Source organism: Dipodomys merriami, unplaced genomic scaffold (assembly GCF_024711535.1).
Source record: "Dipodomys merriami isolate MVZ:Mamm:240054 unplaced genomic scaffold, mDipMer1.0.p SCAF_1445, whole genome shotgun sequence".
Lineage (NCBI taxonomy): Eukaryota > Metazoa > Chordata > Mammalia > Rodentia > Heteromyidae > Dipodomys > Dipodomys merriami.
The window spans coordinates 83,690-95,000 of record NW_027202766.1 but is presented as its reverse complement, the minus strand read 5'-3'; positions in this window follow the sequence as shown (position 1 = coordinate 95,000).

The following is an 11,311-nucleotide window of genomic DNA, read 5'->3' as shown; positions in this document are numbered from 1 at the left end:
GGCTCGCCTCCTCACCTCCCCCGACGCCCGTCGTCGCGGGCCGGCAGGACGGCGCGCCCGGGCGTGGCACGACCGCACGGCGCCCACACACCGCGAACCCGACCCCACGACCCCCCCACACCTCCTTCCCGCCGGGCGGGGGGGGCGGAAGGAGCAGAGAGGGAACACGGGCAAACCGGGGCATCCGTCTGTCTCTCCACGGGGACCAGACGTCAAGGAGCGTGAGCGAGGAGAGGGCAGAACCCCACCCCTCCCTCCCGGCCAGCGGGCGATGGCGAGGAGGAGACGGGGAGCCAACGAGGGGGAGCGAGGGCGGCGAGGCGGATCCCGGGTCGCCGCACACCAGAACGACCGGGCGGGCCCGACCGGCCCCGAGAGCGCACACAAGGGTGGGCGCGGAGCGGGCGCGGGAAGGGAGGGAGGCGCGGACCTCGATCCGGGAGACCGAGGCCGCCCGACCAGCGAACGCCGGCAGCGACCGGGAAGACCGACACCGGCGGGCCAAGCCGGCCGCCGACGCGACCCAACCGCCACCATCCGGGACGGCGGCGCGGGCACACGGGCGCAAGCAGGCCACCGCGCGGTGACGAGCAGAGAGAGGAAGAGCACGGAGAGGGTAGGGGAACCCGTGGCCGGGGGGGGGGGGAAGGGCACCACACCGCACCCAAAGCGCGAGGGCACCGCATCACCGACACCCCGCCTGCCGGCCCGGCGGGCACGGGAGCGGCGGCGCGCACACACGGACGGGGAGGAGAGCCAGGCCCCTTCCCCGCCCGGAGGCGGCGCGCCGACGTCCACGGTCCAGCCGGCCAGCCGGCCGGGTCGCGCGTGGCACACACCCGAGCGGCCAGAAAGCCGAGGGTGACGCGCACAACGCAACGCACGCCACACGGCCACGGGGTTTTTCTCCGCCTCCCTCAGAAGCCGGCCCGAATTCACTCGCTCGCACGGACGCGGGGGCCGAGCGCACAACGACCCGCGCCACCGCGGACCGGCGGTGCCGGCAAGGGGTCGGGGGTCTGCGGCGACGACCCGTCGGCGACAAGTCACACCGGCCAACGGCGGCGGCCGGAGGCGGCGGCAGGGACCCCGGGAGGCGGGCGACACCAAACCCAACGCACGCGAGCACGCTCACGCGCGGACACCGCCGGCACAGAGCGGACGGGGCCAGGCACGGGAACCGGGGTCGCGACGGGCACGCGGCGGCGACACGCCGGGAGAGCACAACGCCCCGGATCCGGGACCGGGGCGGGGGACGAAGCCACACGGCTCGAGACGGAGGAGACGATGCGGGCAAGCCTCTGGCACGGCGAGCAGGAGGGAGGCGCGGGAACCCGGGACGACATCGCGCAGGCACGCGAGGCGGCGCCCAGCGGGAGGAGACACGTCACGCCGGCTTCGGGCCCCCGGACGGCCAACTCCCGAGCGAGGGACGCACGCGGGAATCTCACCGCCACCGCCCCCGTGGCGTACCGGCGGTCCCGCTGGCAGGAGCCCTCGCGTCGTGAGCAAAACCGATCCGGGAAGACCCTTCAAAAGCCACCGCCGCCGCGACGACGTGCCTCCCCCACACCGGGAGGGCAGCCTCACGAGCCGAGCGCCGTCCCCCCCCACCAAGAGAACACACCACACACGCCCAACTCGACCGTCCGCCGGTGGCCGGCCACCAAGGCCAAACCGGCGAGGATCGCGGAAGGCTGATGCGGGTGAGGAGGGCATGCCGGAAGCCCAATAAGAGCAGCGGGGAGGGTCATCGGGTCGGGTCACCGGGGTGAGAGGCGAGCGAGCGAGCGAGCGGCCACCCCCCCCACGGGCGGGTGGCGCAGCCGCAAACCAGCGGGGAGGTGAGACCTTTCCGGGCACAGCCGGCACGCCAGGGAAACGAACGCGGGATCTCACCACCCCCAACTCCTGGGCGGTCCCGCGCAACGCCTGGGACACCGAGCCGGCCGACCAGCGGACCGGAAACCCCCACCGCGGCAGCGGCGGGCCCCCCCAAAAGAGGCCCGAGAGGGAAAAGGCAGCTCGCACACGCCTCAAAGACCCCGCGAGCGCCCGCGGAGCCACCCGCGCCAGCAGGGCCCCACCGCACCCATCCACACCGCCGGACACGGCACCCATCATCGACCGCCTCTTTTTCGGCCGCGTGAGCAAGGGCCCACACACACCGGGATCCTCGGCTCCGGAGGGCCAGAACCCCCCCGAGCGGCACACCACCACGGGCACGGCGGCCCCGGAACACCGCGGGGCCCGGCGCCCGGCACGGCGCCGTCGTCGCCAACGGGCGGCGGCCCACACAGACGCTCGGGAACAGCGTCGCCAGGGGCCGGAGGGGGAGGGGGACGGGACCCCCCAAAAACCCCACGGCACCCCAAGCACGAGGCCGGGAAGCCACACACCACACGCCCTCGCATCGCGACCCAGCACAGGCTCCAGGCTCCGCCACTCGACACACCGCGCGCGAGGCAGGGGCGGGGACGGATCGGGAACGTCCTCCACTCACCACACCAGACGACGGCCCGGGAGAGGCCCCGCGGGACCCTCCCCCAGCTCGGAGGGGGGAGGCGCGGGCACGCAGTTACCAACGCGGGCAGCCACTAACGCTCAAAAGCGGGACAGGGAGCGGCAGGGCCGCGGGAGCCCATCGGGGGCGGGCCCCCGCCAACCCGGCAGCGAACGCCGCCTCCCGAACGAGGATCGCTAGAGAACCTCTCCTCACTCTGAGGGTGGCCCGCACCCAACCCCGACGGGAACCCCGCCGGGACCAGCACACATCAAAGGCGTCCATCCTTCCCACCACGGGTGGCAGGGAGGGGTGGGGCGGGGGGGGTCTGCGGCAGCAGCAACACCAACCCTGGTCGGTCGGCCTTGCCGTGCGGGGCCAGAGCAAAGTCGCGCACACGGGCGGGGAAGCCCGCACAGGCCCGGCTCGCCTCCCACTGCAACATCTCAGGTCCCCCGGTGCAACAAGAGCCAGGTGACACGGCAGGGAAGACAAGCCAGGACCAGGGCCGGCAGCTCATGCGGGGAAGCCACCCGCCCGGCGCAACAAGGGAAGAGCGCTCCTCCTCTGGGGAACCGCCTCGACCCCCCCCAGCAGAGACGTCAATCTCTGCGATAACTTTTTTCTCACTCGCACAAGCCCCACAAACCCAAGGACGGCCGGGACACACCACGGGCAGCAGGCTGGCACAAGGCAACGGACAACGCCGGGATCGGGAACGACACCACCACTCAGCCTCAGGCACCTGAGAGAACCGACCGGGAGCGTTCCGGGAGCACCGCAAGAGGGCAGAGCGCGAGGCGCGGCTTTTCACACCACACAGCACGGGCAAGCACGGAGCACCGACCCTCCCTCTCCGCGGAGAGAGCCGACCCCCGTGCCGATAACGAGTCACGGGAAGAGAGGAGCAAGATCAGGGGCGCCCCCCCTCCTCCAGCGTGTACAAGTCCCCGACCTCACGGCGAGGGCAGGGAGAGCGCAGCCGGACCCGGTTGCCGCACCCCTGCCTCCCCGCACACCACCGGCGCCGGCACGGTGGGACGGTGAGGGCAGGGGCCCACGGGCAGAACGAGAAGAGCGGTCCCATTCGCCATGAATGTCCGTCCCTCGCCTGGCGCAGCTTAGGCCCGGGCCCGAAGGAGATCGCAACGTCACCACATCAATCACACCGAGGGGGCGGAGAAGACAGCCACACGGCACTCGGGAGGCGGTGGGGCCCAGGAAGCTCGGCTCCCGAGAGGGCCAACAGCCTGGGATAAAAGCGTAGCCAGGACAGACAACCTTTCGTGAGTAACGAGCGAGGTAAAAGGAAAAAAAAAAAATAAAAAATAAAAAAATAAAAAAATAAAAAAAATACCACGGGCTTCAGCGTCCCTGGCGCTCGGGATTACCAGGACACCTCCGCCGGGCACAGAGCCGAAAGAAGCTAGAGAGGAAAAAAAGAAAAAGAAAAAGAACCACGGACAGCGCTCGGGAGTAGCGCAGGTCAGCGGCCGACCAGGCCCGCCATCGGGAAGCGGCAGGTCGGGGGAGTCGGAGCTAGGGGCGATAGGGAAAAAAAAAAAAAAAAAAAAAGCCACGGAGGTCGGACGAGCACGACGGCAGGACGGGGATGCCGCACACGCACAGGCAAGGCAAGGCAGGACTCGCCCCCCGCCTTTTCCTCCTCAAGCCGGCCACGGCGAGGGAAGCACACCGCGCGGGCCTACCTATGCACCCCAGGCAACCAACCACTCTCCTCCTCGGCGTGCCGAGGCAAGGGCCAGAATCCGGCACCGGGAGCGGGGGAGAGATCAAGGACGACGGGACTCACTCAGCCACCAACCAACAACCACCACCACCACCACCACCACCACCACCACCACACCCACGAGCCACCACAGGGGCAAGGCCTGCTCAGGGCAGCGGGAGCCCGGGGTGCGGGGGGAAGGGCAGGGGGACCCGGACCGGGAAGAGACGGGAAAGGCCCGGCACACAGCATCCGAGAGAGCCCCAAAAGACCCGCTGACAGCCACCGGGACACGGCATGCCAGCACCCTCCTGCAGGTACAAAATCCTCACGTCACCACGCCAAAACCAGCTGGTCACGCAGGGGCGACAACTCGCTGGCGACAGGGACCTCTCGGAAACCACATCGGGGACACCTGTCCCCAACATGTCCCCAACAGAGCCAGACACGGAACTCTCAGGGACAGCTGGTCGACCACATAAGGCGAAGACAGACGAAGAGAGAGGGCGGGAGCGGGGTCAGGGGACGCACCCGCCCCACTACCCCGGGTGCGCACGGGCTCACGGCACGAGCGGCACGGGGAGCCTTCCCCCGGCAGACGCGAGGCACCCACTCCGAGAGGCACCCAGCCACCACACCCACACCGCGCGGGGTCGGTGGTGAGCGCCCTGCCGCCAGCACGCACACACGCGGGACTCCCGGGCTCGGGTCCCCGACTCCCGAGGTGCTCCCTCCGCCTCGACTTTTCCCCTACGCAGGGCCCACCGGGCAAGTCCCCGCCATCGCGCACACCGCAGACGGTAGGTAGGTAGGTCCCGGCCCCGAGGCTCGCCTCGGCCGTGCCCACGGCTCCTCGCGCCGGAGAAGTCTGTCCTCCGGCCTCCGGGGCCGTGGAGAAGGCCGTGGAGGAAGGCCACACGGGGCCGGCGACCCAGGCCCTCGCGCCCGGCACGCGCCAAGCGCTCACTCGGAGGTGACTCCGACGACCATCCTATGTCGGGGAGGGGCGGGGTGTAGGTCCCGGCCCCGAGGCTCGCCTCGGCCGTGCCCACGGCTCCTCCCGCCGCAGAGGTCTGGCCTCTGGCCTCCGGGGCCATGGAGGGAGACCACACGGGGCCGGCGACCCAGGCCCTCGCGCCCGGCACGCGCCAAGCGCTCACTCGGAGGTGACTCCGACGACCATCCTATGTCGGGGAGGGGGGGGGGTGTAGGTCCCGGCCCCGAGGCTCGCCTCGGCCGTGCCCACGGCTCCTCCCGCCGCAGAGGTCTGTCCTCCGGCCTCCGGGGCCGTGGAGGGAGACCACACGGGGCCGGCGACCCAGGCCCTCGCGCCCGGCACGCGCCAAGCGCTCACTCGGAGGTGACTCCGGGGAGGGGGGGTGGTCCGAGTCCGGGCCGGGACCGGCCCCACCACCTAGCGGCTCACCCGGGGACCCTTTCCCCCGACTCCCGAGACGTCCCTCGTACTCTCCTTCTTTCGCCCTCAAAGACCAGAGTCCAGGGAGGGGAGGAGGACAAGGCGTCGGGCCCAGACAGAACTACGGGAGGGGAGGAGGACAAGGCGTCGGGCCCAGACAGAACTACTGGTCGACCCGACCAAGCCGCCACCCCCGGCACAGACCGGGCACGGAAGAGAGAGCGGCGACTCACGGCCCCACCCCGCGCTCGCCTGCGGGCGCAAAGTCCGACAGAACAGCCGCCCCGGCGCCACAGCGACACCACGGCGACAGTCGCGCCCGGCACCCGGTAGAGGCCGGGCCTCCGCCCGGCTCGCTGCCGCCAGACCTCCTCCTTCACTCGCTCGCTCGGCTGAGAACGAGGGGACTGTCATATCAAGGCGGACGCCAGGGGGAGCACGACAACCGCCTTCCAACGACCGACTCCACCGAGCCGCCGTACCCCGGATCGGCGCGCGCCGGCCGGCTCTGAGCTCCGGAGACACAGAACACGGAAACGAATCGCCTCACTCCCCACCGCCACGCACCGAGAGGCACAACCTAGGTCAGGACCTGCAGCCGGGTCCTCTCTGCGACCTCACGAACGACACCAGAGCCACCAGAGACCTAGACCGAGATCGAGCCGCCGCCGCCGCCGCCAACCGCGACCAAAGTGAAACCAGGAACCAGGACGGGAGTCGCCCGAACGGAGCGGCCCGAACCCGAGAACCGGGAAGCCGGGCTCGGTCCCAAGCAGGAAGGGGCGGCAAAGACGGCAGGCCTGCACCACGAGAGAAAACGAACCGGCCACCCGCACGACCTCCGCCGCCCGTGGCAAGACCCCCACCCCCACCCAACATGGCCAGAAAAGGGCAAGTGAGCGCTCGTCCCACCGTCTGCCCGCCCGTCTTTTTTTTTTTTTTTTTGGGGGGGGGGGTGTTTGTACGTTTTGTTTTCTTTTTCCCCCAGATGGAAACCAGAAAGAAACAACAACAACAACAACAACAACAACAACAACAACAACAACAAAAAACTCCCAAAGATGGGTCGGCTCCAGCAAGAGACGAGCCCTCGGGAGGCACCCCGCTCACTTGTGAAAGTCCGCCGCCCGCCCGCCCCACAACACGCTCCCTCCCCCCGCCCCCACCCGCCCCCCCCCCCCTTCACAGGCAGGGAAAGGGCAGGGGGAAGGCCAGAGAGAGGTTTCTTCTAACACAGAGAGGGTAGGTACACGTCACGCACACAGGTCTGGAAACCCACGGTGACAGCGCCATGGGAAGCGTGAGTCCACTCACCCATCACTAAATGACAGGAAAGCCAAACGAGAGCCGCTGGCTGGGCAGAAAAGGCCTTTGACAAAATTCAACATTCATTCATGCTAAAAGCTCTGGAGAAAATAGGAATAGAAGGAACATTTCTAAAAACAATAAAAGCCATTTATGACAGACCAATAGCCAATATTATACTTAATGGGGAAAAGCTACAACCAATTCTCCTAAAATCAGGAACAAGGCAAGGATGCCCACTGTCTCCACTCCTCTTCAATATAGTCCTAGAACCCTTAGCCAGGGCAATAAGGCAAGAAAAAGACATTAAAGGGATCCGCATAGGGAAAGAAAAAGTTAAACTATCCCTTTTTGCAGACGACATGATACTATACCTCCCTCCACGATCCCTAAAAGTCCATCCCGAATCTCTTAGAAATCATAACTCTCTTCGTCAAAATAGCAGGATACAAAATAAACCCACAAAAATCAGTTGCCTTCCTATACACTGATAATGTACAGGAAGAGAGGGAAATAAAGGGAGCAACCCCATTCACAATAACCTCCCGAAAAATAAAATATTTAGGAATTAACCTAACCAAAGATGTAAAAGAACTATTTAATGAGAACTATAAAAAGTTAAAGAAAGAAATTGCAGAAGACACTAGGAAATGGAAAGACCTCCCATGCTCCTGGATAGGCCGACTTAATATAGTAAAGATGGTAATACTTCCAAAACTAATATACAAATTCAACGCAATTCCTATTAAAATCCCAATGACGTACATCACTGAAATACAGAAAACAGTCCAAAAATTCATATGGAACAACAAAAGACCTAGAATAGCCAAAACAATTCTAGGGGATAAAGACAATATGGGAGGGCTATCCATGCCGAACTTCAAACTCTACTACAGAGCTATAATAACAAAGACAGCATGGTACTGGCACAAAAACAGACCCGAAGACCAATGGAACAGAATAGAAGATCCAGAAATAAATCCACAGGCCTACAGCCAGCTGATATTCGACAAAGGAGCCAAAGACATACAATGGAAGAAACACAGCCTCTTCAACCGCTGGTACTGGGAAAACTGGGCAGCCACATGCAGAAAACTAAAAGTGGACCCCAGCCTATCACCATGCACCAACATCAACTCAAAATGGATTAAAGACCTTAACATTAAACCTGAATCTCTGAAACTACTGCAGGACAGAGTAGGAGAGACACTTGAACTAATAGGCACAGGAAGGAACTTCCTGAACAGAGTCCCAGGGTCACAACAAATTGGAGAGAGACTCGACAAATGGGACTACCTTAAAATAAAAAAAAAAAAAAAACAAAAACAAAAACAAAAAAACAGCTAGCCTTTTCTAATAGGCTCTGCCACTCTCTCTGGAGCAGGATTCGGGGCATGAGGCGATGAATCTGAACCCGACACACAGGTGTTGGAGGGTAGAGGCATCTTCACTCACATGCCTGTGGTGGAGGACCTGGACCCGAGTGTGGCGGTGCACAGTGGGTGTGGGTGTGTGTGTCTGTGACTCTGTGTGTGTGTGTCTGTGACTCGTGTGTGTGTGTGTGTGTGTGTGTGTGTGTGTGTGTGTGTGTGTGTGTGTGTGTGTGTGCGGGGCTGGGGGGAGGGCAGGTAGGGAACCCTAGGAGGAAAGACAGGGAGAGACAGACGAGGGGCCCCGGCCCAAACAGAGTGGGGGGGTCAGAGGGGCGATCCTATCTCCCGGGGGGGGGGGGTGAAGCATGGTTAGAACCCACAGGCCCGGCGGGCGTACTTCTCTTTGGAGTTCGCACTGGGAACATATGCGGGCAGAAGCGCCCCAGCACACACATCGCATCGCAGACGGGTAGAGAGGCAGAGCCAGGGGGTCAGGCATGGTAAACACTCTATTCCGTCAACACACACACACACACACACACACACACACACACACACACACACACACACACACACACACACACACACACACACACACACACCCTTAGGGTGTGTGTACAATATCCACAAGGTAAAAGTTTATTCATCCATTCCCCAAAGAAGAAGAAGAAGATTATGTCAGTTACAGGGAAGTAGATGGATGGACTGATGGACTAGGAGCGGGGGGGGGGGGGGGCAGAGGGGGGGGTGCCGGCGGCGGCGGAGAAGAACCTAGAACAGGTGATGCCAGGGGAAGACAGACCGGCGGAGAGACAGACAGACCGACCAACCAACGGCACCTGTTTTCTCTCCTACGTGGATGCTAGACCTAAACTATAACTGGACATGGTAAGCTACACAGCACTCCGGGCAAACAGAGTGTGTGTGTGTCCCCGTGTGTGTGACACACATACTGTCCTTTTGTCAGAAGGTGTAACTTCTCTGAGCATTTAAGATATTGCAGAGAAGACACAAGACGTAATATCCGTAAGTGGCACGACTGTGAACGTATTATAACAACCGGACGTGTGAGGACCAAAGCTGGAATTAGGAGGACAGAAATGTACCTGTCCTCACGCTTTGGGTCATGATCACAAGTACATTTGGTTTAGGATCTTTCAAAACACATCGATGTATCCTTCTGGACACGATGGTCTAGGACCACACTAGTCAATAGCCACTTCAAAGCCAGATCCGCGGTTGGATACGTTTCAATTGGCTTATATTGCATCCTCCAATATTTTTCTCTTCTTTTTATTCTACCTTCTCACTAAAGATCCAGTGGTATAAAGCTACTTTTATTCTCTTAATATTCCATAACTGAAGTGATCTGCTTTGTTTTGCAGCTTTCTCAGCTTAATTCACTGAGGCCTATTTAGTCACACATGATGAGAGGTCCAGAAACATCTTTGGGGCCACGGATGGCTTTTGTAAAGTCCATTTGGGGAAATAGCAAATATAATCTACCATGTCCTAAAATGTAACAGATTATCTCTATGGGGCCGATAGAAATATCCAGATGTGCCCTGTCAACAGCCAGTTATTTTAATTTACTTAAGGGAAATCAAGTGAATAAAAGTCTATATAGTTCAAGAAATTGTATTCTGATACCTATATAAAAAGTTTACCTGAGTGGGTGAGGACATTTGCATGAAATTTCACCTAGGGCAGCACTTGATATTTATAACTCTCCCTAAACTATTGCATTGCCTGTTTTCCATTTTCTTGGCACTCCTTTAGAAATGTTCCCGTCTCAATCTTTCACCCACTGCAGCCGTGGGACCCTTTTTCATAATACGGACGTAAAGACATTTGTGGTACCGTATATAAATTACAACCGTAGGGGCTGGGAAGGTGGCTCAGTGGTAGAGTGCTTGCCTTGCATGCCTGAGGCCCTGGGTTGGATTCCTCAGCACCACATTAAGCAAAAAGAAAAAAGCCGGAAGTGGCGCTGTGGCTCAAGTGGTAGAGCGCTAGCCTTGAGCTGAAGAGCTGAGGGACAGCGCCCAGGCCCAGAGTTCAGGCCCCACGACCGGATCCAAAAAAAAAAAATTACAACCGTAAATAAACTGGTACAGTTTGCTCGTAAGACATAATATCCAAACGAATTCCGTGTCCAGAAAATAACGAAAAAAAACACCCCCTGCGGGCCCCCCTCCCCCTCCGCTCGGCCCTCCCTTCAAGAACATTTCCTTGTTTGCTGTTGTTTCGTTTTGTTTCGTTGTAAATAAATAAAGCCGCAGAAGAGAGCCGGCGATACCTCATCGCTACTCTCGCGAGAGTCTCTCGGACTCTCGCGAGAGTCGCCAGCCCCCGCCATCAGCACCGAATCATTCCCTGTCACTCCACACGGTGTCCAGTAGGTGGCACCCCAAAACAAGGAAAAAGAACGTCAGGCCCAAGATCGATCAAGACACTTAGGAAGGTCTTGTGAGGAAGGAACACCTCCCCCTACACACACACACACACACACACACACACACACACACACACACACACACACACACACACACACACACACACACACACACACACACACACACACACACACACACACACACACACACACACACACACACACACACACACACACACCAGCACATCCCCGCCCACACAGGTCATGAATGGCAAACCCCTATGGCACAGAGAGACAGACAGACAAAACACATGGGGTGTGGAGAGAGACCGGAAATCAAAAACAAAAACAAAAACAAAAAACATTTTCCTGGCTTGACCTATGAATGGGCCTGGGCTGGCATTCTGTCCTCTGGGCCCTACAGTCAATCCATGGCGGTCGCTCCTCTCTCCTCATCACTGTAATCCTATCTGATATTTGCCAGAGCCGAACGTGCAGTGGGGACACTTTGGTTCATCGATCTAAACTAGGGCCCGGGGCGGAGGGGGTGGTGGTGGTGGAGGGGAAGCCTAGGAAGTCTGTTGCTATA